The sequence below is a fragment of the Nannospalax galili genome, unplaced genomic scaffold, assembly GCF_000622305.1.
Source record: "Nannospalax galili isolate Female #2095 unplaced genomic scaffold, S.galili_v1.0 scaffold218, whole genome shotgun sequence".
Classification (NCBI taxonomy): Eukaryota; Metazoa; Chordata; class Mammalia; order Rodentia; family Spalacidae; genus Nannospalax; species Nannospalax galili.
The window spans coordinates 893,892-920,784 of NW_008343207.1; the positions used below are offsets into that span (position 1 = coordinate 893,892).

Genomic DNA, 26,893 nt, shown 5'->3' on the forward strand with positions numbered 1-26,893 from the left:
TACATATGGACAGGTCCATTGCTGCAGTACCTCACTTCTGGTACCAATTTCTGTCTTACTTTGTTTCTCTATTGTTATGATAAAAACAACTTGGGGAGGAAAGGATTTATTTCACCTCGGCTTACAGGTCATCATGGAGGGAATCAGGGCAGGAGCTGAAGTACAGACCATGGAGGAATGCTGCTTACTGGCTTACTCCTCTGTGCTCAGCCTGCTTTCCTGCTTGCCTTTTTTTTGGTCTTTTTGAGACAGGGTCTCCCTGTAGCCCCAGCTGACCTGGAACTCACTATGTAGATTAGGCTGGCCTTGAACTCACAGAGATCCGCCTACCTCAGCCTGCTTTCTTATACAACCCAGGACCACCTGCCCAGGGGTAGCACTACCCACAGAGCACTGGGCCCTCCCACATAACTCAATCAAGAAAATGCCCCACAGACATGGCCATAGGCCAATCCAATGGAAGCAATTCCCTGTACTCAGGTGTGTCAAGAGGCATCTGTGGTGGTGAGGGGTGGGGTGGCTGTCTAGTGTTGGGGGCAGTGCTGGTCTTGGGAAGCTGACCATGTGGTACTATGGACACTGGAGGATGTCCACTGTCAGGCTGCAGTGTGCTTGCATTCCTTGTGACCATGAGTAGACAGGTGCCTCCCCCCCTTTTTTTTTTTGGTTAGGAAGGTGACAGGGCTTTGAAGCAAGGAGAACATTTCATGGGGCCTTGGGTTAGCCTTCAGTGTCAGGATGGTTGCCATGTCATAGGACAAGGCCTTGTTCCTCAGCACTGTCCTGGGGGCCCTTGCTTCTGGGTGGTCCATGGGCTAGGGTCCTCTGAGTAGCTTTGGAGGGTCTGTGAGACTCTGGCTGTTAACAGCCTCCCCATCCCTGTTCCTGTGAGTCACTTGACCTGGATGCATCCCTCCCCATCACCTGTCCCACATTTGCACCTTGCAGAGCTCCACTGCCTGGCTTCCTGGCAATGCCTGTAGGCTTCACAGAAGTTATAGGCTTGCTTGGTGCCAGTATTGTTCTTGGCCTGGAATGTGCAGACATGGGGAAGTACAGGTTTCAACAGGGAGGAGTTTCCTGTGTCCCTAATGGGTCTTGTGACTGGCCAAAAAAAAAAGTTGCTCAAGAATATTGATTGATAGTTACTTCTTATTACCCTAGAGAGAGGTCCTTAGTGATAGGCCCCAGGGCTCTCTACACGAATTGCATTTTCATCAAAGGCTAGACTAGCTGGGGCTTCATTGTCTTACAGATGGCAGACCTGTGCATGTCTCCTGTGTCCTGTGTTAATGGAGAGGCTGAGTCCTTTGGACCCCAACATCAGCTGCTGTAGTTCAGGGTCTGTGGGATGTGGCTTAGAGGCCCAAAGGTGTTTTATTTTGGAGCAGAATAACAATCCCAGAAGATGCCCTGAGTGTCGGAATCTTGTACAACAAATGGCACAGGAGAGTGCAGGCTACAGATGAGATTTGAGTACTAGCCACAGCTGGGTGACCATTTGGGGTGATATTGCAGTGTGCACAGGGTCCTTGTGAGAGGGATGTGGGAGGCCAGGGCTGGAGAGGGAAGGAGCAATACCCAGGTTGCTGGGAGGGCCAGCCCCCCAACACAGGGTTTTCATCCTATTCTGCTATTGGTTCTCTAAAACCATGAACAGGGATGCTTGTGTTGCCATAAGTGGCCTGGTCATTTCACTTGTTACAACAGCAAAACAAGCTTGTCAGAGCCCCTGCCTGGCTAAGGCTGAGGAGTGGTTAGCTGCTTAGGTGATAGCTGTTCTTACTGTCTTTGACCTTCTACACCAATGACTGCTGTGTTCTTTGTCCATGGTGCAGGATGTAGAGTGATGGGAGGGACCTGCAGCCTGCCTGGGGCTTTGTGGGAGGGGAGAGGGCTGTGGAGGAGGCGACCCCTGTGGGAGGAGGGAGGTGTGATGCCCTGTGTCTCTTTGTTTATTCCTTCAAAGGCAGCATGTACCTGTTCCCAGTGGATGGCCAGGGAACAGTGTGTCCCTAGCTTATACCATGACAAGCCACGGTAGGTTCTCCAAGGTACACTCCCCGGAGCTGTGGCCTTGTCCCCAAGGGGCAGGTGGCCTGGGTTCTCTGCTGTGTAGGCAGTGCCCACAGGCAAACACCCCAGTTGCAGAGAAAGGCGGAAATTGCTTGCTCCTGCCCTAAGGCCTCTGGGCCCTCTGCCAGAAACCCAAGCAGCAATTAAATGAAACCAGATCCTTTGGTGCAGAGTATCCCCCACTGCCCAGACAGGATCTGGAGACCAGGCTGGCCAGTGTGCCCATGTGGGATTGGGCACTGAGGCGTCAGGCCAGAGGTGGGTGTGCCTGCCAGCCTTGGCCAGGCGGTGAGGGGATCACAAGTCACTTTTTGCATCCAAGGCCCCTCCCTGGAGGTTGTCCAGCACTGCCTTGGTTGAGTGTGAGCTTTCCCTGTGTGCATCTTTCTGCTTTCTCATGACCTGTATATTTCCCCCTTAGCCTGGGCATTGTTGCATCTCTGTGACAGAGTTCACAGGCCCTATCACTTTGCAGGGGTTGCCTTGCAGATTGCTGCCACAGCAAGCTGTGTGGACCCACCAGTTTGTAGGTCAGCAGTGGGCAAGCAGCAACAGCCTTTTCTGTTTTGTTTTGTTCTTTTTGTTCTCCCTGTAGCCCCAGCTGGTTACATAGACCAGGTTGGCCTCGATTTCACAGAGATCGGCCTGCCTCTGACTCCTGAATGCTGGGATTAAAGGCATGCACCACCATACTGTCTGACTAGCAACTGCTTTTTATGTCAGCCCCAGAGTTTGCTATGCCCGGAGGAGACAGGTTGTAGACTGAGGGGCACTCCAGGATCTTGGGCCCCCTGTCCTACTGCTATTGCTATCCATGCATCCTCAGTATGTTTAAATCACTTTGCCATAGTTGCCATGGATGTAAGACAGGAGATAGCGCCCACCTTCCCAGCTTGTTTGTGGAATTAGAAGGTAGCATTCAGAGCTGGGCATAGTGGCGTATGCCTTTAATCCCAGCACTCAGGAGACAGAGGCAGTCGGATCTCTGTGAGTTCAAGGCCAGCTTGGTCTATATAGCAAGTTATAGGCCAGCTGGGGCTACAGGGAGACTCTGTCTCTAAAAAAGACCCGGGGGCGGGGGGAGAAGGTAGTATCTAGAACCATAGAACCATGACACTGGCCACAGCAGTTATCCTGCCTTTATTATCCCTGGGTCTGGGTTGATGTTTCCTCCCTGGTTGCCTCTGTCATTGTCATGGTGGACCTCATGATTGGTGGATCTTGGATTGGGATGTGTCTGCAGGACCTTCTTAGTCACGCCCCTGTGGCCTAGTGGGATCTTGTGTGGAGGCTTCCCTAAATGTGTGTGCCCAAGGCCCACCATGGAAGCTGCCTTGACCAGGCAAGGTGTGAGACTTGGCAGCTGTGATTGAGGGGCCACTTTGCTGTACATGGGAAAGTTAGAGCTTGAGTATAGTCCAGCCTCCCGCAGGGGACTGACCCCTTCTTTGCTGAGAGGGCCTTCCCTCCCTCTGCTTCTATCTCTGTTTCTGTTTCTATCCCCTGCCCCCTTTTTTTGATTTGCCTAGGCTGGCTTTAAATTCACTAAGTAGCTGAGGTTGGCCTTGAACCTCTGGTTCTCCTGTTTCTGCCTCTTGAGTGTTGGGGTTAAGGACGTGAGCCAACTACACCTGGCTAATGAGTGATTCTTAAGGATAGTGGGGCCTACTTGACCTTGGCTTCCATATGTGCCTGTGGGGTACAAGATACACTGATTTGGGAACCCCTGCCCCCCATCTAGGAAACACATGGGGCAGGTGTCTGCTGGCCTGAGGGCATGTTGAGTGGGTGGGAACATGCATTTTCTGTGAACGTGCTTGCTTCTCTGACTCTGTAACCTTGTGTTTTTCCTGGCCTAGGGTCCCTGTGTACACAGTAGGTGCCCACTTGTATCCAAGTGGATTGGTGTGGCTGGACTACACAGGCTAGGCACTGCCCACATTCCGTGGACGTTCTTCATTCTGTCACTGGGACCCCTTTTGCCTGGTATTGTTGGGGCACTGTCCTCCCACAGCCCCTTGTATCTCCCATAGCAGGGAAAATTCATGCAGAGTGGAGCATGCCAGTTGCTGGCCTCCAGGCCTGACTATAGGTTCTGTCCTTCTAGATGCTTCTGGTTTCTGCCTCCTACCCAGCACTGACCCTCTCTGCCTGCTACGCTTGTCTTGGCATTTTGATGTGGGGTACTCTTAATGTGCGTTTTGCCTCATTTTACTCTTCTGATATGAGACTGGTTATCCTTCTCACTGGTGGTCCAGTGAGAAGCTATCTCCCCAGGCTGGCCATTGTCCCCCTGGGCCTTGGTATCTCTGTCTGGAGAGAGGCTCATGGCAGCACTTTTCTCCTGGACCGCTGTGGGATTTGGCAAGTAGCTTTTGCCTAGTTTGGGGAGCCCACACCATGCACTCCCTCTGCTGACTGTGTCTGTGTGGGTAGGATGTGTGGCCCCTCTCCTCCCGCAGACACTCTGTCGCCCTTCTCTGCAGGCCCCGCAGCCGGTTTAGCAGAGATCGCTAAGGGGATTAAGTGGGTTCATTTGATCCTGAACGTGAACTTGAGCAGGCGGCTTATCTCAACAGAGATAAAAGCTAGGCAGGCCATGAGCCACCTGGCCCACGGAGGGAGTAAGGGATTTTATCCTCCATGTCCGTCTGTTCTGCCTAGGGTTTCCTTACTTCCAAGCAGCTTCTTCCACTGTGGCCTGAGGCCTGTGAGAGGCTTAGGCTCGCCCAGCCTCGGAAGTCTAAGTTGTATTCCATCCCTGTGATTTGGGTAAATCCCTTAGGCCCAAAGAGGTTAGCTAACTTCCCCAGTGCTAAATAGCATCCAGTAGCCCTGGATGGCAGGTCCCATGTGGATATGGAAGGCTTTCTTCACTTTGTCACTGAAATTCCTCCAGCGTTAACCACAGAAACCCGCATGCTGGGAGGTGCAAGGTCAGAGTCTGGGCTCAGAGTCTGGGGAAGAGATCCATGGACTTCAGTGTTGAAGGACACGCTGAAGGGTAGCTGAAGGGTCATTTTAATGGACAGGTCGTTCAAAGATTGTGTGGGGAGGTGATGTTGTTGGCATGGGACTGTCTTACCAGCAAAGCCACAATCATCTCTATTGGGTTCTGAGATGTCTGGGGCAGGGGTGTTGCCATGGAGACCCCTCTGAGGGTAACAGAGCAGTGATGCGGAGACAGTGGTAGTAGGTCCTAAGAGCATGTGAGGGTGGGGCTGCCCTTGGGACCTCTGTCTTCCATCTCAATCCCAGGGCCAGGCCCTGTGTTGGAGCCTAGCCCCAGGTCTTCTGGCCGGGAACAGCCCTGAGGAACAGTGATGGCTCCCCACCCCATTATCTTACTACTGCTCTGAGAACTGCCCCAGAGGCCCCTTAGTACTGCACTGTATCTCACCCCTGGGCCTTTGCACACACAGTTCTGTACACAGAAGCCTTCCAGATACCGCATTTTCTAGCTGCCATTTGGATCTCAGTCCTGGGGGGAGAGTTGGGGAGTTAGAGCTGGGGGAGGCCCAGTGGCTCCTGTAGACTTTGCCCTCCTACCAGCTGGCTCTTTCCACCGCCCAAGTTCCACATCTCACGACCTTGGCTTAGTTTATAATTTTATAAATTAGTTCATAGGAAAGAGATGCATTCAGCTCACAATTCTTTGTCATATCTACACATATATGGATTTATATATGCATGTTGTGCTGTTCTTTTTGTGTGTGTACATGGGGTACATGTGTGTGTATGTTGCATGCATGTGTGTGCACATGGAGGGCAGAGGCTAGCCTCAGATGTATTCTTACAGATGTCTTCCACCTTGTATTTGAGACAGCCTCTCTCACTGGTACCTAGAACATGCCAACTAATCTAGGCAGGCCAGTGCGCTCAGGCATTTACCTGTCTCCGCTTCCCATCTTGCCATTGTTGGGACTAAAAGCGGGTATCAGTATGCCTAGGCTTTTACTTGGGTGAGGGTCTGAATTCAGGTCCTCATGCTTGAGATGTGAGCACTTTACCCACTGAGCTGATCCCCCTGCCCTGCCATTAACTCAAAGCACACTTATTTTTTTCATTTAAAAACATGTAATGGGGGGTGTGCTGAAGAGATGACTCAGTGGTTAAGAACACTGGTTGTTCTTGCAGAAGATCTGGGTTTGAATCCAAGCACTCACATAGGGACTAACAAGTGTCTGTAAGTTCAGTTCCAGGGGATCCAACATTGTCCTCCACGGGTACTGCACAACACGGGTGCACTTATACACAGGCAGTCAATACACTCATACACATAAAATAAAAATAAAAAATGTAATCAGCCTATCCACACAATGGAATATTACTCAGCCATGGAAAGGAACAAAGCACTGACACCCACTACACCTGGAAGCTTGACCCCAAATGGAAGAGGCCAGACACAAAAGCCAAGAGTGTGAGCCGCATGTTGGAACTTCTCGAAAGGACAGTGGGTCAGCAGTGATGACTGAGGAAGGGCAGCGAAAGGGTGCTGGAGAAACCTCAGTGTTGACAGAGCCACCTTTTGGGGTGGAATGTTCTGGAACCAGGTAAATAACGGCAATCCAACATTAGGGTGCACCATCACCACCAAATTGCTTGCTCTGTAATGATTCTGTTACATGAATTTCCTCTCAATAAATACACATGTGAACTGGCAAAGATTGTTTAAATTTTTACAAAATTTTATTTAGTGTATGTGTGTATAGGTCCACGAGTGACACCGCAGCATGTGTGGAGGAAGACAGCTTTCAAGAACTGGTTCTCTCCTTCTGAAACCTGTGGGTCCCAGGGATGAAAAATTGAGGTTGTCAGGCTTGGTGGCAAGCACCTTTTCCTGCTGAGCCATCTTGCTGGCTCTGATATTTCTTTTTATTTTAGTTATTATTTTTATTTTATGTGTATGTGTGTATTGCTTGTGTGTAGGTAAGTGCACTCATGTCGTGCAGTGCCCTCAGAGGACAGAAGAGGCTATTGGATCTCTTGGAACTGGAGTTAGGGACAGTTGTTAGCTGCTGGGATCTGAACCTGGGTCTTTTGTAAGAACAACCAGTGTTCTTAACCGCTGAGCCATCTCTCCAGCCCCTCTGATACTTTTTAAGAATTATTTGTGTGTGTGTGTGTGTGTGTGTGTGTGTGTGCGCGCGTGCGCGCGCGCACAGGTGCCCTTGGAGACCAAAAGAGGGCATTTAGAGCCCCTGGGGCTGGGGTTACAGGTGGTTGTGAGCAGCCTGATGTGGGAACTAAATTCATTCTCTGGAAGAGCAGCAAGCACTCTTAACCACTGAGCCTCTCTCCAGTCCATTCTTTGTTTTTTTTTTTTTCGGTCTTTTTGAAGCAGGGTCTCCCTGTAGCCCCAGCTGTCCTGGAACTCTCTATGTAGACCAGGCTGGCCTCGAACTCACAGCGATCCGCCTGCCTCTGCCTCCTGAGTGCTGGGATTAAAGGTATGCACCACCACTCCTGGCTTCACAGTATTTCTTTATTAAGCTCTTACAGTGGGCTCGGCACCCTGCAGGCCTGTTGCTCACTGACTCAGAGTTGGCTCTGTAAGATGTAAGATGAGAGGTGAGGAAATACCTTACTGTCTGATGTCAGGCAGTGTGCCCAGGGTCACACAGCTGGAAAGTGGTAGTGGTAGAATTTGAACCTGGGCCCCAGACTCCATCCTAAGATGTAAGAGTTGTGTGCTGCCCTCCCTACTGGCTGGGGATGGGCCCTCAGGCACCCCCAGAATGCTGCCCTGGATGGTGGGCAACCTTGCTTGCTCACCTGCTTGCTTGTGATCTGGAGTTTCTGGGGCCTGGCCACAGTTCAGCCTGTGTGCATGCAGCTTCTGGAGCTCAGTCTGTTCATGGAACCCTCTACCCCATAGTAGAATCTTCCAACCTAGCTGGGCCATGAATCAGTACTGTTCACTGCTGGAAGTGTGGTCTCTCTCTGATGCAAAATCCCTGCCTCTGCTTCCAGGCACCTGATGAGCTAGGCTGAAAGGGACATTAGGAATAGTGTCTGAGGCTGCCCTTGGTCTTCTTGGGTCTCAGTTTCCCCATTTGTGTGATGGGTGGGAGAGGGAGGTGGGGATTGGCACTCTGTGCAGGACTGCAAAGCTGGAGTATGGAATGGAAGGTGGAGGGTTACAGGCCTGGAGGAGTCGGGGGGCTCTTCTCAAGTCACTCCATCTTTGGAGGAGCTGAGGGGGCTGCATTGTGTTGGGGAGGTGGGTTGGGGGAGTTAGGTGGCAACTGCCTTGTGTCGGGCATTTCTGTTTTTGTGATCATCCTGCCCTATTCCTTGCTTCAGTGAAGCCATACGCTCCCCTGGATCCTGATGCAGACTGGAGGCCTGGGGTTGCCTGTGAACTCTGTGGCGGGAGGCAGCCAAGACAGAGTACTGGGTGGAAACTTTTCTTTGATGTTGTCTGAGGTGTTGCCCCATTTTGCAGCCTGGATACATGGAGGTGCCCCAGGTTAGCATTGCGCATCACTTCGGGGCTGAGCCAAGCTGGCCTGACCCTTGTCTTTCTCGCTACTCTGAGAGGTCAGGCCATGAGCACAGGGTTCAGGGTGGATCACAGTGCTGTTGGGCTCCAAGTCTGGGCCTAAGGTGTTGTTTGTGGCAGGATGAGGAACCTTCCTCCTGGCCCGGCTCTGGCTGCTGTGCTGTGGGGAAATGTGGCGGACATCATCAGTCTGCACAGGGGATGTCTTGAATGTGGGGATGGATGTCTGCCTCCCCCATAAGTCCTTCAGTGGCAGCTGTCTCTCCTGTTGTGGTACTCTGTCCCCTGAGCCTGGAGTGACATATCTCTTTAATCCACCTCTTGACCCAAGCAATTAATTGTTTCTGACAATCGATGCTGTGGCCTTTCCCTTCCTGCAGCCCCTGGCCCAGCATGTGCAGCCTCTAGTAACCTGTTTCTGCTCTTATGCTGGGGCTGGGCCTATCTGTAGGGGCCTCCTTCCCAGGGGCCCCTGGGCGGAGCCTCCTAAGGCAAGCTTGGTAGGATGACTGCCCTGCCTGACCCCAGGCTTATTAACCTGGTGACCCCATATGGGGCCTGTGAGGCAGCCCTGCCCTTTCCACTCTGCAGATGGGCCCTGAGGGCAGGTCCCTCATCTCTGCCTGGTTGGCTTCCACAGGGACAGCAGAGGAGGTGAAGTCCTTTGTGTGGGGCCTTGGCCAGTTTTCCTCCTTTCCAGCTTCCTCTGGAAAATGGTGATGCATCCTGGGGACAGAGTAGCTCAGTGGTAGGGTGCTTGCTTAACCTGCAGGGAGTGGGGGTAGGTTCTTCCCCCAGCTCTACAAAACACAAAACTAAACAAACAAACTCAGTGTAGTCCTTGGTGGGTAAGAAGGTTTGTATCGCTTGGGGTTGTGTGGGTGATGACTGATGGACAGGTGGGTAGCAGATGGTGTCTTGGGTTGTCTGGGCCTCCGTGGGCTCCCGGCCTGGTTTTCCCTGGCCTGGCCTGTCTTGGCTGTGAGCCAGGCCGCCACCGACCGCAGAGAGGCCCCTTCCCTGGGGAAGGTGGTCGATTTGGCTCTTTCCTGGCCTCGGCCTCTAATTGCTCCCTCTGGCTCTGCCGTCTGCAGATGGCCTCCCACCCTGGGTGAGGAGCTGGCCGGCTGGGTGTGGGGTGGAGGGTGGGTGGCAGAGCAGAGGTTCAGGCTGTGGTCCAGTTCCCCAATTTTCTGTAACCCTGGCATTGGGGAACCTCCAGTGACTGAGTTTTCTCTTCTGTGAGATGGGGTCAGGTTGCTACCCTCCTTGAAGAGTTGAAGAGACTGGTAGGGCTATTAGGAAGAGCTGTATTGTGAACTCCCCTTGTCATTGTACCAGATGGAGGAGGTCTGGTGTCAGGGAACCCAGGGGGCTAAGAGTGCTTGTAACAGTGGGCAGGTTTGCTCTTCTCTGACCTTATGACTCCTTTGGGTGTGTCCTATGTCTCTCCACTTGGGCACCCAGGCCCAGTCTCCTCATCTCACACTGCTTGCATTTGGCCTTGTTTTTGCAGCCCCTGCCCTGCTTGTGGGAGGGCTTTTGGGGGAGAGGCTGCCTCCTGCCGTGACTGTGGCAGCCGCACTGCCTGGGCTGAGACCTTGGTGGCCTCCCTGTGATTGCCTTGTTGCAGCTTCAAGGAGAACTGCTGAGGGCGGGCGTCTCAGCTGCCACTTGAGAAGGAAAATAAAATATCCCGTGGCTTCTAAATGGAAGGGCGGTAGAGCTGCCTCCACAGCTCAGCTGTCTCTGCTGCTGGCTCCCACAATGACAGGGATGCAACTTTGACACAGGTCCTGGGGGATAGTGGAGAGGTTTCTTGTTTGCATGGTATGGAAAGATGTGTCCAGCGAGGCCAGCCTGGGAGGATGTGGGGACACCCCTCCTCTCCCCAGGTCCCACAGAGCCTTGGGGAGAGCTCTGGCTGCCTCAGTTTTGGGCAGCTGTGCTGTGCTGGGACTTAAGTCCTCCAACTGTAGCCTATGGGATTGGGGTGGGGGGCAGATCTGTGTTGTCCTCGTAAGCTTGCTGGCTGTGGGGGAAGTTGGCCCTCCTTAGGGTCCCACAGTTGGGTCTCTTGGCTATAGAACTTGTAGTGGGTCACTGGGGAAGATAGGATGAGGGGTGTCTCTTCTCTAGGGACCTGGTAGAGGCCTGGGCAGAAGCTGAGCATCCTGGTGGGAACCAGGTGCCCAGTGTGTTGCTCCAGAGGCCTGGGATTGGAGTGTGGGCTGTGGAGTCCAAGCCTTGCCCGACTGGGCTTCTGGGTGTCTGCCTGTCCACCTTTGTCCTCTCATACCTGGCAGCAGAGGCTCATCTGTCCCACAGAGGGCATGACTGTTGGCCAGGCAAAGGGTGGATAGTAATGGTGATTTGTGCTGAGTGCCACCCGCATTCACCAGGGGAAGGCAATTTCTGTCATCTGTCCAGGGGCACAGGACCTGGGAGGCCTGGGCCTGGCCTGGCATGGCTGGGACCTCAGGAGCACAGAGCCCAGCCTTGTTCCTGTATTATTGCAGCAGGCTGAGGACTCAGACCCAGACAGGCAGCCATGCTTCCTGTGGGAGCGTGTGAAACTGGGCTGGGGCAGGGCAGTGCCTCAAGTTCAGGAACTGCCCTGGTGGTGGGGGGAGTCCAGGTTGGTCCTGCACCTCCCGCCTATACCTCCAAATGTTCTTCCCCCTCCTGTGGCCATGCCCTGGGAATCCTTCTCACTCCAGTGCTAGCTGGCACTGAACCCTGCAGCAGTGGCCTGCCCCTGCACTGGCAGCTGGTCCTTGACCTTAAGTGCCTGACTGCAGCCTCACTCTGTCTCTCTCCTACCCATTGCAGGCTCAAGACGAAAGCTGCTTTTACTGGTGCCCCTGTGGGGTGTGTGGGCGTGAGCAGTTGTGGCCTTGTCCAACTAGGATTCGCCCTCTTGTGTTCATAGCCACATCTCTGCCAGGCCTGAAGGAGGGGCTGCGACCTTGTCAGCGTGCAGAACAGCTGTCTCTGGGTTTGAGTTCTGATGACCCTGTCCTCTGGTGGCTTGTGGTTTCATCTCTGAGATGGGCAGGACAGTCAGGTAACTTCTTGGAGGAAGAGTTAGTCTTAAGAGGGCAAGGATGGGGTGTGGGGCAGGCTGGCCTTTCTCTGGGTCCCTCTCTATTTAAGGCCTGGGGAAGCGTTTGCCAGCTGCCTTGCTGGAAACTGACTTCTGAACTCCATCAGTGGGGAGTAGCCCCTGGGACTTCCTTCAGCTGTTGGGGCTGGATCTTAGCAGAGAGGGAGGGCTCCTACCCCTAGAGTGTCTTTTCTGAGTGAGGGCCAGTGGGAGCCTGTGGGAGAGGGACTTGTCTGATGTGCGGGAATGAATGTGCAAAGACAGTTTGCCAAGTGTGCACAAAGAGCGGGCCAGGATGGAGAGGAGTAAGGTGTGCATATGGCATGCCTGTGAGTAGAGTGCACGTGGATGGACATGTGGGTATGACACTGTGTTCACTGGAGGGAAGGAGAGTGAGCAAGGGACTTGTGGAGGCCTTGCTGAGTGTATGTGAGCAGTAAGTGGGACTCAGGGAATGAGTTGAGTCTGGGACCCCTGCTGGGGCCAGGTACCCTGGAGTGTCTTGGCTACATGTAGGTATGTGTACATGTACACAAGTGTGCATCTGTTTTAGTTTCCTTTCTGTTGCTGTGATAAAACAGTGACCGAAAACAACTTGGGTAGGGAAGGGTTTATTTGGCTTAAATTCCAGGTTACAGTTCATCACTGAGGGAAGTCAGGGCTCAAACAGGAACCGAAGCAGAAACGATGGAGGAGCGCTGCTTACTGGCTTGCACTCTGACTTGTGTACTAGCTCCTGCTCAGCTAGCTTCTTATACAGCCTAGACCCACCTGCTTAGGAATAGTGCCACCGGTAGTGTGCTGGGCCTTCAAACATCAATCATTAATCAAGACAATCTCTCAGACATGACCACAGTCCAGTCTGATTGAGGAAGTTCTTCAATTGAGGTTTCCTCTTCCCAGGTGTCTCTAGGTTGTGTCAAGTAGACGATGAAAACTAACTAGGATGCCAGCTGTACGCACAAGCTCACCCATCCATCCTGGTGCTCCAGCATCCACTCTGGTGCCCCAGTATCCACCCTAGTGTCCCAGTGGCCCTAGACCCAGGCTCTGAAGAGCCTCAGGCTGTTGTAGCTGGGGAGGGTGCTCCAGGCTCCAGCCTCAGCCTCTTCCTGGGAAGCTGGAACAGCCATCTTAGATAGCTGTCAGAACTGAGGTGTCAGGTGTGAAGCTGGGGACACAGTGCAGGATGTGGACGTCACCCCTTTCCTCCCAAATCCGAGCTGTCCATGTCCCCCTGGAGGCTGAACTGCACCTCTGCGGGTCACATTCGGCTAGCATTTGGGACTCCACTCTGTGGAGTTCCCCGTCCTTGTTGCCTGCCCTGGCTGTCCACCCTGCTGTGTGGCTTCCTTGGGACTACCAGTCACCTCCTGGGGAGTCTCTTGGTCTCCACTCTGCTCTCCCAAAGAGTTTGGGGTTTGTCCCTCCTCAGCCAAGATCTGTCTGAAGCCTCCCTGCTCCAGCTGAAATCATGCTTGGAGGACCATGTGTGGGCAGCCATGTCTGCTCTCCACTGCCCTGCTTGAGGCCCTCTGCCTCCTCTCTACATTCTGGCCAGTGTGGCAGTTGCCACTCTAAACAGTCCTGCTGAGCTCCCTAAATTGGGAACAATCACCTTGGACCCAAATGCTATTCCTTGCTGCTGGACAACTGGCCCGTGCTGACCCTGCACGCACCAGATACCCCAGGCATTGTGTTGAAGGGGATCACAGGCTACAAGGACAGGGAGCAGATGACCCCATTTCCCAGCTGTCCCTCCATGGTGGGGGCCAGTCCTCCTACTGCTGGGGAGGGAGAGTGCCTGCCTGCAAGGCTTGGGCCATTACGGACAGGCTGCAGGTGGCTGGCCGCCTCGAGGCTTCTGGGAGCCATGCCCGGCCTCCCATTCCAGCCTCCCTGCAGGGCCTGTCTCTGGAGTTGCCGCAGATGGCAGGACCCGGTGCCAAGCCCCGGGGCATCATAGCAAACAAAAGCTTAAAGAGGATACAGGGCAGAAAGAAGAGATTGGATGGTCCCCTGCGAGTTGCCTGCAGCTGCCCCTTCAAGCCTGGGGTCTAAGGGGCCCCCAGGGCAGGCAGTGTAGGAGGACAGGCCCTGGAGCTGGGCTGCAAGCCCTGGATGGGGTCCTGGCAATGTTAGCTGGCAGTCATGAGAGTGTGTACCTTGTACACTCTGGCTCTGCCTGTACCACATCCCAGCATGCCTGTGAAGTTGGCATTTCTATCACTGTGTTTCAGAGACAGGACACTAAGGCCTAGAGAGGTGAAGCACAGCTAGGAGCCTGGGGTACTTGCCTCAGAGCCTGAGCATGTTGTATCCCCCCTCCCCCCCCACCCTCCCATCCTTGGATGTCTGGCATGGGGTAAGACAAGGGTTCCTAAACTCTACTTGAGGCTGAGATGTTGACACATGAGTGGGTCTTGGAGATGATTCTGGGGAGCAGCTTGTTTCTGACGGTGGAATGAAGTAAGCGTCAGTCCCTGCCTAGAGTCACAGCAGGTATTTGGCCTTTGTGGTGCTCTGCCCACCATACTTTGTTCCTACTCATCCTTTGTCACACAGTTGTCCACATAGTAGGGAAATGAATGTAAAATGGGAGGCTGAGGCAGGGGGCTTATGAGCTCCAGGTCAGCCTGTGCTGCATAGCAAGACCCTGTCTCAAAAGCTAAAAACCAAGGGGCTAGAGACATAACTCAGCAGTTAAGAGCACTGGCTGTTCTTGCAGAAGACTGGGGTTTGAATCCCAGTACTCACATGACTGCTAACAATTGTCTATAACTCCAGTTCCAGGGGATCTGATGCCCTCTTTAGTCTTCATGGGCACTGCACAACATAGGTGCACTTATATGCATGCAGGCATAACACTCATACACATTAAAAAATAAAAAAACAACAACAACAACAAAAAAAAACTGGGCCTGAGCTTGTTGGGTGAAGCTGTCCCTGTGGACCTCTCTGCTTGGGAGAGGTATCTTGCTTTTCCCAGAGTCAAGTGAAAAGAGTGGTAAGATAGGTAGCCCAAGTGGGGCATCTCTGCCTAGTGAGTGGTGCAGGGGACTTCTCTGTATGGAGTGTGTGTCCATGGGCTCTTTGTACAAGTGTGGGTAGCAGGCCATGGGTTAGTGTTTGCTGATCTGGGTACCTGCTGATGGATGGTGGTCACCCACTGTGGAGTGTGTGACTGAATAAAGTGGCGATGTGCTCACATCCAGGTCTTTGTGTGGACATGTTTTTCTTGATCAGTACCCAGGACAGACTTGCTGGGTTACATGGCAGAAACATATTTGGCTCTATGAATTACAGCGGTTTGGCAGCCCTGGCCTGGTGAGTTCTACCTACTCCTGGTTCTCAGCACTTGATGGTATCTAATTTCAGCCATCTTGGTGGACAGTCCTGGTGGCTCTGGGTTTAATTTACACTTTCTGGGAGTCTTTTCCTGTGCCATTGGGCCACTTTTGTCCCCAAGTGTCTTATTTCTTTTCCTGTGAGGTGATGTTCTGATTGTAGCTGTGCTGTGTGTTCTGGATCCTGGCTGTGAGCTGCTTTGGACTCTATAGTGACTTGGTCACTTAGGGATCTGTTTTGTTTTGTTTTTGTTTCTGGTGGTGCTGGGGATTAAACCCAAGGTCTCATGCATTCTAGGCAGGTATTCCACCACTGAGCAACACCTCCAGACCTCTTTACTTAAAAAAAAAATTTTATTAATTATTTTTAAATTTTATGTGTATTGCCTGTATGTGTGTAAGTACACCTGCGTTGTGTGATACCCAAGGAGGTCAGTAGAGGGTGTTGGATTCCCGTGAAACTGGAGTTACTGACGGTTGTTACCTGCCATGTGGGTGCTGGGAGTCAAACCCAGATCCTCTGCAAGAGCAATCAGTGCACTAATCTCTCCAGTCCCCTTCTTTACTTTTTAACTTAAAAAAAAATTATGTGTACGAGTGTTTTGCTTGTGCTTAATGTACACCACCCATGTGCATGCAATGCCCTGAAGGTCAGGCTGTATTTGGATCCCCTGAAACTGGAGTTAACAGACAGCTGCCATGTGGGTGCTGGGAACCAAACTCAGGTCCTCTGCAGGAGCAGCTAGTGGTTTTAACTACTGAGCCAGTTCTCTGGCTCCCTTCTTTACTTTTTAATTTTGAGACAGAGTATCACTAAGTTGCCTAGGCTGACCTTGAACTTACTCTGTAGCTTCTGCCTCATTGGATGCTGCTTGGTTAGTGATTTGTGTGCATATTATAAGCACACGTCAGGGGTCAAGTCACTGGCTTGGTCTGAGGATGTTGATGGGGCAGGTTCACTGTCGCAGTGGTCTTGTGAGGCAACCCTTGTCTTGGTGTCGGCTGCTTGGAACCTCATGCTCTGGAGTTAGGAGCTCTATTTTGCCCCTTCCTGTGGGGAGCATAAGCTTGAGACTTGTGTTCTCTGAGCCTTAATCTCCCTTCTATCACGTGAGTCCAGGGACTTGGCTTACGGGGTGGGGAACACCTTGGTCCACATGGGAAGCTGTGATGCATAGTAACGAGACCACATTTTCTTCCACAGGTCTTTTGAGCTTTTGAGGACACAGCCCTCTGGCAGAAATTTCTGGTAGGTTCACGTCTGTCTCTACTTGCAGTCTGGGGTCTGGCTCACACTGCTGGGTTCTTCATGCGGGAAGCTGGTCTGGAGTACTGGGAAGTCAGAGTCTGTCTAGCAGGTGGCGGGGGCGCATTGCTGGTGCTTAGAACTTTAGGGCTGCCTAGACACAGGCCAGGGGAGCAGCTGGGGACTGTGAGGCCCCTCAGGGCGACACTCTACACTGGCCACTGTTGGGAGAGTTTGTTCTTCATCCATTGGTCAATTCTTCCCTCCCTCCCTCCTTTCTTTTTACATGCTATACAAGCTCTAAACACTTGAGCCGCTCTAGCCATCTTGTCACTTCTTCAGACAGGATCTCACTAAATTGCCCAGGCTGACCTTGAACTCCCCTGTAGTTCTGACAGGACTTAAGATCCACCTGTCCCAGCCTCCTGGGATGACAGGTCTGGTTCCTTAAGGTGTTATTTCTGAAGCACTTACTATGTGCAGGGTGTATGTTGGGTATCTGAGGTGGCATGGTAAGAAATTAAGCTAGTCCTCTCTGTCCTGATCAAGCACAGCCAGCAATCAACAAGCCCAGCATGGAGTGCTGTTGGTGATGAATGAACCCAGCTAAGAAGGGTTAGGGGTGCATGGGTGGCTGGGGTACAGTTTGAAATGGGGTCTTAAGATGGCATTTGAATGAGGAGTGAGGAGAAGGCAGGTAGGTACCTAGGTGATGGTGTCTAGTCAGAGGACACAACCTATGCAAAGGTCCTAGGGGCAGTTTGCAAAGGGCCTTCTGGCTGGCAAGACTCTAGATGCCTGTCTGGTTGGGGGTTCTTCTTTTTGTCCTGAGTCTTTGAGGCCCCCCACAGTAGTGAGGAGGGGGCTATTTTCCCAAGGGCCCTGGTCACAGTGGTGGTTTGTCTCATCTCTTCTCTTTCCTGATGGGGTCTTTAGTCCAAGCTGGCCTTGGCCTTGCTATGTAGCCTTGAACTCCTGATCCTCTCAATTCTACCTCCCAAGTGCTGGGGTTACGATGTATACTGCACCTGGTTTATGTGTGCTGAGGTTTAAACCCAGGGCTTCATGTATGCCAGGCAAGCTTGCCACCAGCTGAGCCACATCCACAACCATGGGCTGTGGTTTCATCTTGGAGGTTTGGGACAAGGTAGATGAGACTATGTGGGGAGGGGGGCTGTTCCGTGGGGTCTTTGAGGTTGGATGAAATGGCCTGGCAGCTGCTTCTCCCTCCCCCTCTCTACCTCTTGCTCCCCATTCATCCGAATCTTGCCTAATGGGGAGCTACCTTGGCCTGACTTATCTGCCTGTCATGCCAGTGGCCCACCCGAGGACGATAAAAGAGCTTTTTGTCTGCAAGCACTTAGCTTCCTCCACTGGGGCGATCCATCACGCCTGAGGAAGGAGGGAGGCAGACAGAGGGGGAGGGCAGGGAGCCAGAGACCCAGGCGGCTCCTCTGCCAAGACAAGACTGTCTGGGGAGCAGTGGGGACAGGCTGGCAATGCCCTGAGCTCCGACCCCAGAGGACAGAAGACCATGAGGCCTTTTGGGGACCCTTGTATCTTGGGGAGATCTGGCAAGGGGGAGGGGACATGAGTTTGGATGATAAGCTGGCCACCTGTACAGGTCATCTGAGTGCTTTGTGGAGTGATCTCATTTAATTCTCATCAGAAATGCCATACCACTGTCCTCGTGCTGTAGAGAGGGACTGTGACTGGAGGTAATGTGAGGTCCTCACACCCAGCACCACACTTCTTTGCACTGCTGAGGACCTTGGGGTCCTGGGGTGGCCTGACCCTGTTGTTCTGCTCTTGTGGGAAGTGGGGACTCTAGGGCTATCTAGGTCAGCAAGCTGTTGGAGCCTGAGGCCCCTAGTGGGAAACAGGGTTTGCCTAAGTATTTTTGAATGGAAAGTGTGGTGGGGACCTGGTGGTGTCAGATGGGATGTGGAGGACCAGGGCAGCCAGTCCCCCATATCCAGGAGGACAATTAGGGCAGATAGACAAGTGCCCAGGGCTGAGTGGGCACATTCTAGGGTGTGGCCAGCAGGCTTATGGTCTGGGGTTGTATGTCCCATCTTTGGCCTCAAGTCTTGGTTCTGGGTGTCTTGAGTGGGACAAGGATCACAGATCCCCTCTCTCCCTTCCTTGTGGGGCAGTATCCTCTGTCCTCCCATTCCTTCCCAGCTTGGGGTGCTGAGTCTTGGCCAGGCTCCTGCCTTCCTTTCCTCCCCTCCCCTCCTTTCCCTTCTCCTTCCCTCAGGGCCACCCTCAAATGACAGCAATTAATGGTGCCTGTGATGGCAGAGGCTGACAGCTGAGCTGTCTGCCTGCAGCTGCCCTGCTAATCGGGCCCAGGGGACACCCCTTCTTGTTTGGCGCAGGCCTTCCCCGTCACTCATAGGGTCACAGGGCCCAGCCCCACAGGCTTGTGAGAGCCAGTGGATTCCCCCAGCAGGCAGCTTCTTACTCTGGACACCGTGGCATTCTTTTCTAATATAATCATCCCTTTCTTCTGTAATCTGGGCAGCTCTTGCCTGATGCTGCCTTGTTTCAGGGAGTGTGGGTGTGGCATACCAAATGCCTACCTCCCTAACAGTGATGGCCTCAAATGACTCTCAGGGTGACTGGGAAGCTCTGTCCACAGGCCCTCCATGCTCTCTGTCTCCTGAGAGGAAAGGGTTTCATGGTGCCAGAGCCTTGTCCTGCCCTGGATTGCCACCCCCAGTCAGATCTCTGACCTGAACCTGAGGAACCTAGAGGTGGCTACTGAACCTGAGTCCTGCCTATTGCCTTTGCCAGGGTTACAAAAACCTCAGCCCATCCTGCCCACACTGAGCATTGCCCATTTGTCACTTCACAGCAGCATTAATGAGGTGCCTGCTGTATGCCAGGACCTGCAGCTATTACTTTTACCTTGTTTATTTTAGGGTTAAATTAAAAAAAAAACAAAATCTTTTTTCCTTCCTTCCTTCCTTCCTTCCTTCCTTCCTTCCTTCCTTCCTTCTATTAGTGTGTGTGTGTGTGTGTGTGTGTGTGTGTGTGTGTGTGTGTGTGTGTGTGTGTGTATACATGGATGCAATGATGTGTGGGTAGAGGTCAGAGGACAACTTTGGAGAATTGGTTCTCTCCACCATGTGGATTCTGGGTACTGAACTCAGATCATCAGATATGGTGGTAAGAACGTTTACCTACTGGGCCATCTTGTCACCCCTTTAGAGTTTTTAAATATTTATTATTTTTATTTTATATGTATGTGTGTAGTGCCTGCATGTAGGTAAGTGCACCCATGTTGTGCAATGCCTGCGGAGGACAGAAGAGGCTGTCGGATCCCCTGGAACTGGAGTTATGGACAATTGTTAGCTGCCATGTGGGTGCTGGGATTCAAACCCGGGTCTTCTGCAAGAATAGTCAGTGTTCTTAACTGCTGGAGCCATATCTCCAGCCCCCCTTTAGGGTTTTTATAGCCTTGCTTTTTGTAGATAGAAAACTGAGGTGCAGGAAGGCAAAGTGCCTTCGTGTAAATGACTGAGCAAGAATGGAGCAAACCTGACATCGAGCTTAGATCAGTCAGTACTCATGTCAGGGACCAGATCTGACTGGGGAGTGGGGATGTGGCCACTGGGCCTGGGGGCAGGAATCAGCAGTGCACACACATTTGTTATGCCTGGAAAGGTGGACTGCCTGAGGGGCAGCCAGCCCAACTGAGCTGCAGATGAGGGTCTTTTTAATTTTTTGTTTTTTAGTTTTTATGAGACAGGGGTTTCCTATAGCCACAGCTGACCTGAAACTTGTTATACAGATCTGCCTGCCTCTGTTTCCCAGAGTGCCTTTGATCACTCTTTGACATTATGCATTGAGACAGGGTCTCTCAATTAAACCCAGAGCTCACCAATATGACTAGAATTACAGGTGGGCTGCCATGCCCATCCAGGGTTTACATAGGTGCTAATGAGCTGAACTCTGGGCCTCATGCTTGTGTGGCAAGCACTTTAACTGCCTAGCTATCTTTCCTGCTCCAAAAGATGAAATGTAGGGATGAGTTGTAGGAACATTTGTCTAATCACCACAGTCAAGGTAGAGTGTCTCATCACTCCTAGACACTCCTTCAGATCCCTTCCAGAAGTACGTATCTGTCATATAAGTTCTGGAACCTTCTAGAATTTCATAATAAAATGATCACAGAGTATGCACTGTTTTGTGTCTGGTTTCTTTCACTCTGCATGGCATTTTTGAGATTCCTGTTGTTCCCCATGTCACTGGGTCTTCTTTCCAAGGAAGGTCCCACCTTGTGAGGGGCAGCAGTTTGTCCATCTCTCCATCAGCTGAGAATGTGGCTGGATGTGGCTCTTATGAAGGGAGCTCCTCTGGATCATTCCTGACTGAGACTGTGAACACGTGTCCTTTTCTCCAGCACACGTATCTAGGAGTGGGCTGCTAGCTGCGTGTTAAGTGTGGATAGGAGGCTGCCCGCCTGACTGCTGAAGCAGCTGTCCCATTTCACAGTCCACCAGCAGGACGTGGGAATTCCAGTTGCTCCGCATCCTAGCCAGCACTTGCTGTTGTCGGTCTGTTCTGTTGGCCATCGCAGTGGGTTCTGTTGCATCTCGATTTCATTTCAACATTGGCTGCATTTTGGGAAAAGTTGTGGTTTTGCGTTTTGATTCTGTGTCTGGCTGCCTGGCGAAACTCCTGGATTGGGGGGATGATTGCACATCCTCTAGTGATGCTGGCTATCTTTTCTTTGTAGTCTTATGGGATTCGTTGCTTTTTCTTGTCTTACTGTGTGGGCTGTGCATTGTTGGATAGCAGTACCTGGGCCTTCAGGGTGACTGAACTGAGGTATTGTTCTGAACATCCCAATTTACAGCCAAGGACACTGAGGCACTGGGAGGTCAGGTGACTCTCAGCGTGGGAACTCTAACTTGGGCTGCAGCTCACATGCTTTCTCTGTGTCAGGAATCCCAGCTCTCCTCGATAAGTCAATGTGTTTGCTGACTGAGAAGGTGGCCAGGCAGGGTCCAAAGCCTACTTTCTCCTGGGGTTTTTTGTGCTGCAGGGCCAACGATACGGAGGAAAGCCTGGGCTTTGGGTCGGGCCCTGTGCCTTGGCACTGGGTACTGTGACGTGAACACCAGGTTGTGGCTCTGCCAAGGGTCTGTATGGGCCTGCAGAATCACACAGAGCTTCCGGGGAGCTATTTGTGGGAGAGGCAGGGTCTTGATGCGTGGAAGCCCACAGATGGGGTGGCAGTGGGGGAGGGGCTCCTCCTTTTTCACCCTCCCCCCCTTGCCTGAGGGGGGTGTTAGCTAAGATGACTTTTCGGGGAAGGAGGCCCGTAAATCAAATAAGCAATCCCGTAAATAAATAAGTAACGAAGTTAGTGGGGTGCCTAATTACATCAGAGTCGTAATTACGGACGGATGCCTGCCCGATAATTGTACTTGTTTTTAATCTTTGGCTCCGACATGTGTCTCCTCCCATCTACCAATGGTCCCTGGTCCCAGCGGGAGGCAGAAGAGGTGCAGCTCTTGGGGCTTTGTGGGCCTAGGTGGGTGGCGGGTCCTCACAGGGTTGTGTGCCTGGTGGGATTTGACTTTGAACTGTTGTGGGGCTTATAAGCAGACTGAGTTCTGAAGTTGTAAATGGTGACAGTGACAGGGATAATAATAGCATCAGGGTTTGTGATAGTACTCTTGATGCACTTGATAATTTATTTAACCTTCAGACCCTCCTGTGCACTGACTGTTACGATTCCTCCCTATGCTTGAGGAGACTGGCACAGAGAGTCTAGTGCCTAGCCTGAAGTCACACAGCTGGTAAGATTTGAACCCAGATCATCTGCCCACAGTCCTGAATCCTTCCTGCCTCAGCCTCTAGGTTGTTCTGTGGGGGGCATCTTGGGTATTGATCCTGTTCTGGGCACTGTGTGGAGGGAGACAATCTCATCATCCCCACATGATGGCCTTGAACCCATAGTGAAATCATTCTGAGCCCTAAAATGACCTTGCATTCTATCTAATGACAAAGCCAATCTCCTTTTTTTCCTTAAATGTTTTATTATTTTTATTTTATGTGTATGAGCGTTATGCCTGCGTGTAGGTAAGTGCACCCGTGTCATGCAATGCTCATGGAGGACAGAAGAGGCTGTCAGATCCCCTGGAACTGGAGTTACGGACAGTTGTTAGCAGCCATGTGGGTGCTGGGATTTGAACCTGGGTCTTCTGTAAGAACAGTCAGTGTTCTTAACCACTGAGCCATCTCTCCAGCCCCGACAAAGCCAATCTTGTCTCTTTTCTCTCTGATTATTGAGTCCATTGCACAGATGCAGAAACCGAGGCTGAAGGAGGAGGACTGCAGGCTCACATGGCTGGCAGATGGTCAGACAAGCATTCTGGGATTCTGACCAGCTCCTACCTCCTGGTGTGTATGCAGAGCCAGGGGACCTGGATGGGATAGAGGCCACTCCCCTCACCCCTTCAGGGCTGGGCTGTCTTCCTCACTTAGGACTGAAGTCAGCTTCTGTCACTTGCTTTTCCCTTCATTAGTGCTTTGCTTGCTTTATTGGCACATGGAACATTCTAGACACTTGTAGGATTAGAGTGAAGGACAGGTAGGCATATGAATGTCCTGAGGGAGCATCAGTGCACAAGCAAGTGTCATTGAGGCCAATGTGTTGGAGGGGCGAGGTTCATCCATCATTAAGGCCCAAGGGACAGTTAGGGACAGTCGGATCCCAAATTTGGGCACAGGCAGGGCACACAGGCTATGGTAGACCCCAAAGGAAATGGTGGTACTCAGAGTGGGAAGTTCAGGCCCAGGTGCCTCTAGCAGCACATACTGCCTTGGGGAGCCCTTCGGGTGCTGATGCTGTCTCAGTTTTATTTTGTGGAGCTAGTTCTTGACACTAGCCCAGCCCAGCCACCCTGGGGGAAGGAGAGGCATCCAGAATTGGGCAGGGGAACCCCTTTCTTGCCTGTGAGTTCTTTTACATGGCTCTTCTATGCTGCAGAGGGTGTGTGGACTACAGCTGAGGTGCTGTGGTGAGGGGGCATCCCAGACTCAGGAAGAACGGGGCAGTGAGCCAGAGGAGGGCTTGGAACTGGGGCCAAGCACTAAGCCAGATATTCTGAAAAGTTGAACAGTGGAATTTTATAAGAAACATCTTAAGTTAAAAACAAACAAAAAAAAAAGAAAACCCAAAAAGTCTGTGTGGGGCAGAGCTTTCCTGTTGGCTGTAACTATATCACTTTTTATTGTCCTGACTTTTATTTCACAGTGTCTTTTTTTTGCCTGTGATCTGGTTAGAATATCTCATGGAATGTTCCAGAAGGTCCCAAGACTTGGGAAGTCATGTCTGACACCTCTGCAGATGCCATTTCAGAAAGTCAGTAGGTGCAGCTAGGCCTGTGAGCCAAGGGACAGTGATGCCAGTGGCTAGCAACTGTAGACCCATGGCCTCACTCAGGGTCTGGACATCCACCTGACCATGTCCCTCCTTTGTTCATTGCCTCAGTTTCTCCATCTGAGACATGGCGTTAGCCATGCCTCTGGGGTGCTCTGAGGCCCCGTGTGGCCTGTAACCCAGTGCCTGACATTTTGAGAATTCAGTATCCTTGTCTGGTTAGGTCCCTGGGGAGTGTTGTTGGGTGCCTCTTTTCTCTGCCACTGCTGACCTAGAGTGGATTCCCAGGGCCCTGGCAGGTGCCGCCACTTTCCATAGCTCTGACCATGGCAACAGCTGCGGGGGGAGGCCTGGGTAGCAGGTAGCTCTCCCAGCCACACTGCCCTTGAAGCATGGGAAGTGCACCACAGCCTTAGACCTGCTGCGCTGTGGCTAGCAGGCTGTGAGTCACTCGGTGTTATGCAGGGAGAGCCCTATACCTGAAGTGGGGGATGGGGATATGGATGCTCTTCCCTCTGAGAGCAGAGCTGGCTGCCACATGCCTCTCAGGAAGAGGTTTGGGCACAAAGGTCTGTGTCTTGCCAGCTGTGGCCGGTGGTGGCCAGTGTGGGCTTGTACCTTGTATTTGGCTCAGGGTGGCTTTCCTGCTGGGTCCCTGGAGTCCAGCACTGGAGTGGGGTGGAGGAAGGTCCTGGCACAGCCAGCAGAGAGCTTTAATTGTGGTACTGGGTTGAGTTACCAGATACTTATTTTTGGGCAGAGGGTCTTGGTGAACCACCCAGGTGGGAACCACCCACTCATTCACAGTGGACCCCAGTGCAGTAGCAAATGCTCTTCTAAGAGAAGAGGCGATCCCAAGGAGTCTCTGTGAGCAGGAGGTGACTGATGCTGCCACAGCTGAGAGGCACAGTGCACCAGGAGCCAAGGGCCAGGGAGGGCCCTTCTGAAGCCTCTGGAGGGAGCTTGACCTTGCTGAAGCCTCTGGAGGGAGCTTGACCTTGCATTTCGTCTCTGGAATGTGGGGCACAGGCTGCTGCTGTTTTAGTCCTGGTATATGTTCACTTGTCACTACAGGCATGACCTGATCACATTTGTGGTTTTTATTCTGATCTTAAGTTTGAAAGTTCTATGATCGTTGCTGTGTGCATAGTGCTCCGTGCATGCAGTAGGGGCTCAGTACATATTTCTTTAATGTCTGACAGCTCCAGGCCTGGGACCTGGCAGTGCTTTTCAGAGACAGCCTTCTGACCTGTATTATGGTGGTCCTACACAGTTACCAAGTTTTCATTGAGGTAAAACATGTATCCCATGAGATTAGCTTTTTTGTTGTTTTTGTTTTTAAGATAGGGTTTCATTGTATCTGAAACTGGCCTGGATCTCACTATGTAGTTCAGGTTGACCTGAACTCACAGCTACTCCCCTGTCTCATACTCCCAAGTCCTGAGATTGTGGAACTGTGCCAACATGTCTGGTGAAACTACCCTTTTTAAAAAATTTCTTGGAGATAGTCTCATTTTATAGCCCAGGCTGGCCTCAAACTCACTCACTGTATAGCCCAGGCTGACCTCAAAGTCATGGCAATACTCCTGCCCCAGCCTCCCGAGTGGTGGGATGTCAGCGTGCACCATCATACCTGGCCTGAGATGAACCATTTAAAATAAGTGATACTTCAGTTTTGAACTCCCAGAGTTGTGCCTTGTCTATCTGTCTAGTTTACTGTTCTTGTCACTCCAAAGGGAGGCCCCGTGCTCTCTAGGAGTCATTCCCATTGCCTCCTACCCCAGATGTCTCTGGATGTACATTTCTTGGACATTCAGATGGGACCTGGCATATTCTGGTGTCCGGCTTTGGGGCTACCTGTGCTGAGGTCCCTGCACTGTGGTGTGTCAGATCCTTGTTCCTCTCCGCTGCTCGATGACACTCCACTGTGTGGCGAAGGAGCCATAGAATGTTTGTAGATGGGGAAACTGAGGCTAATCTGGCCCTGGTACACAGGGCCCAGGCTTGGGGTGGAGGAGGAAGAGCTGGATTCTAGCTCCCCTTGTCCCCTGACCCTAGCCTTGCCTCTGCCTGGCCAGGAAGCAGCAGCTACTCACCTGTGGGGGCAGCTGCAGGTCCTTTGAGTCTGGCTGCATGTAGTACCCAGCTGTGGATTTCCACTGCCGCTCTCTGTTGCTCTGGAGAGGGGCTATAAGCAGGTGCCCTAAGCAGGTACCCTGTAGGACAACAGTAGACATACCCATCAGATTCCAGATCATTCCCTGAACTGAACCACTTTCACTGACCTTTCTACTGTACAAAGCTGCACTCAGCAGCCCGGTTTCTGAGAGTTGGCGTGTTGTAGACATTGGTTGTTGTTTCTAGAGGTCTAGGGTGACAGCCACTCTGCCCAGCAGACCACACACTTGCCTCATTGTGACACCAAGCTTAGTTTTGGTGATGGGCACTGTGTAGAAAGCTCTGCCTGTGGCTGCTTCTGGTGCTATATTGTCATCATTAAGTCACTCAACAAACACTGAGATAGATGCCTGGCATCTTGTGGGGAAGATAGGAAACAGTTGTGAGTGATTGTGGAAGTGACATAGCCCCAGTGGTGAGCCTGCCCTCACTGTGGTCTGGCCCAGTGGGGTTTGGAAGAGTTCTTATGGGTTTCAGAGAGGCCTTTGTAAGAGGCAAGGTCCACTTATAGATCTACAGCTGGCACAGATGGCAGGGACCAGAATGGCTTCTCCTTTGACCCTGCTGCATCTCAAAATGGCTTCCTGGTGGTTTTTTGCCTCATGGCTGGGGGCCTTGTTCTGGATTTCAGTCTCCTGGTGGGTCACCATGAGAACCAGCAATGGGAAGACATCTTGGCTGAGAAGATGGCCTTAGTTGCCCTTTGTCCCATGCCTGTTTCTTTACCTGTGAAAGATGGTAGAGGGGGACCCTCACCTTGGATAGTGGGGCAGGTCTGCAGAAACCTTTGAAAGTCCCTTGATGGGAGGCTAATGTCACAGGGCTAGTGGGAGAGGTGATAGCAGGATCTTCTGGATTGTAAGAGCCTGGTGGCCTCATGGCTAGCCTCCCCGTGGCCCCTTGTGACCACAGTGGCCATAGGCCTTTGTCCTGTGCTGATCTGCTCGAGCCTTGACGCTCATGGCTAGCTTCTTACTGACTACCATGTGGCCCTATTGTACAGGCTGGGGTGCCAGGTTCAAGTTCTAGTGTA

The 26,893-nt window shown here is 52.1% G+C and overlaps 1 protein-coding gene across 8 annotated transcripts in view; it reads left to right on the top strand.

The window, feature by feature from the left end:
- The first annotated feature begins 11,414 nt into the window (after positions 1-11,414).
- Ncor2 (nuclear receptor corepressor 2) overlaps positions 11,415-26,893 on the top strand; it is a 147,744-nt gene continuing 132,265 nt past the window's right edge. For 4 of the 8 annotated variants that reach the window (XM_017799702.2, XM_029566529.1, XM_029566530.1 and 1 more), the window contains exons 1-2: positions 11,417-11,648; positions 16,239-16,283. The gene's annotated coding sequence lies outside the window, so the exon portion shown is untranslated. Of the gene's footprint in view, positions 11,649-16,238; positions 16,284-26,893 lie in introns of all 8 variants that reach the window. The other 4 variants (XM_029566526.1, XM_029566525.1, XM_029566524.1 and 1 more) reach the window with 2 other exon arrangements.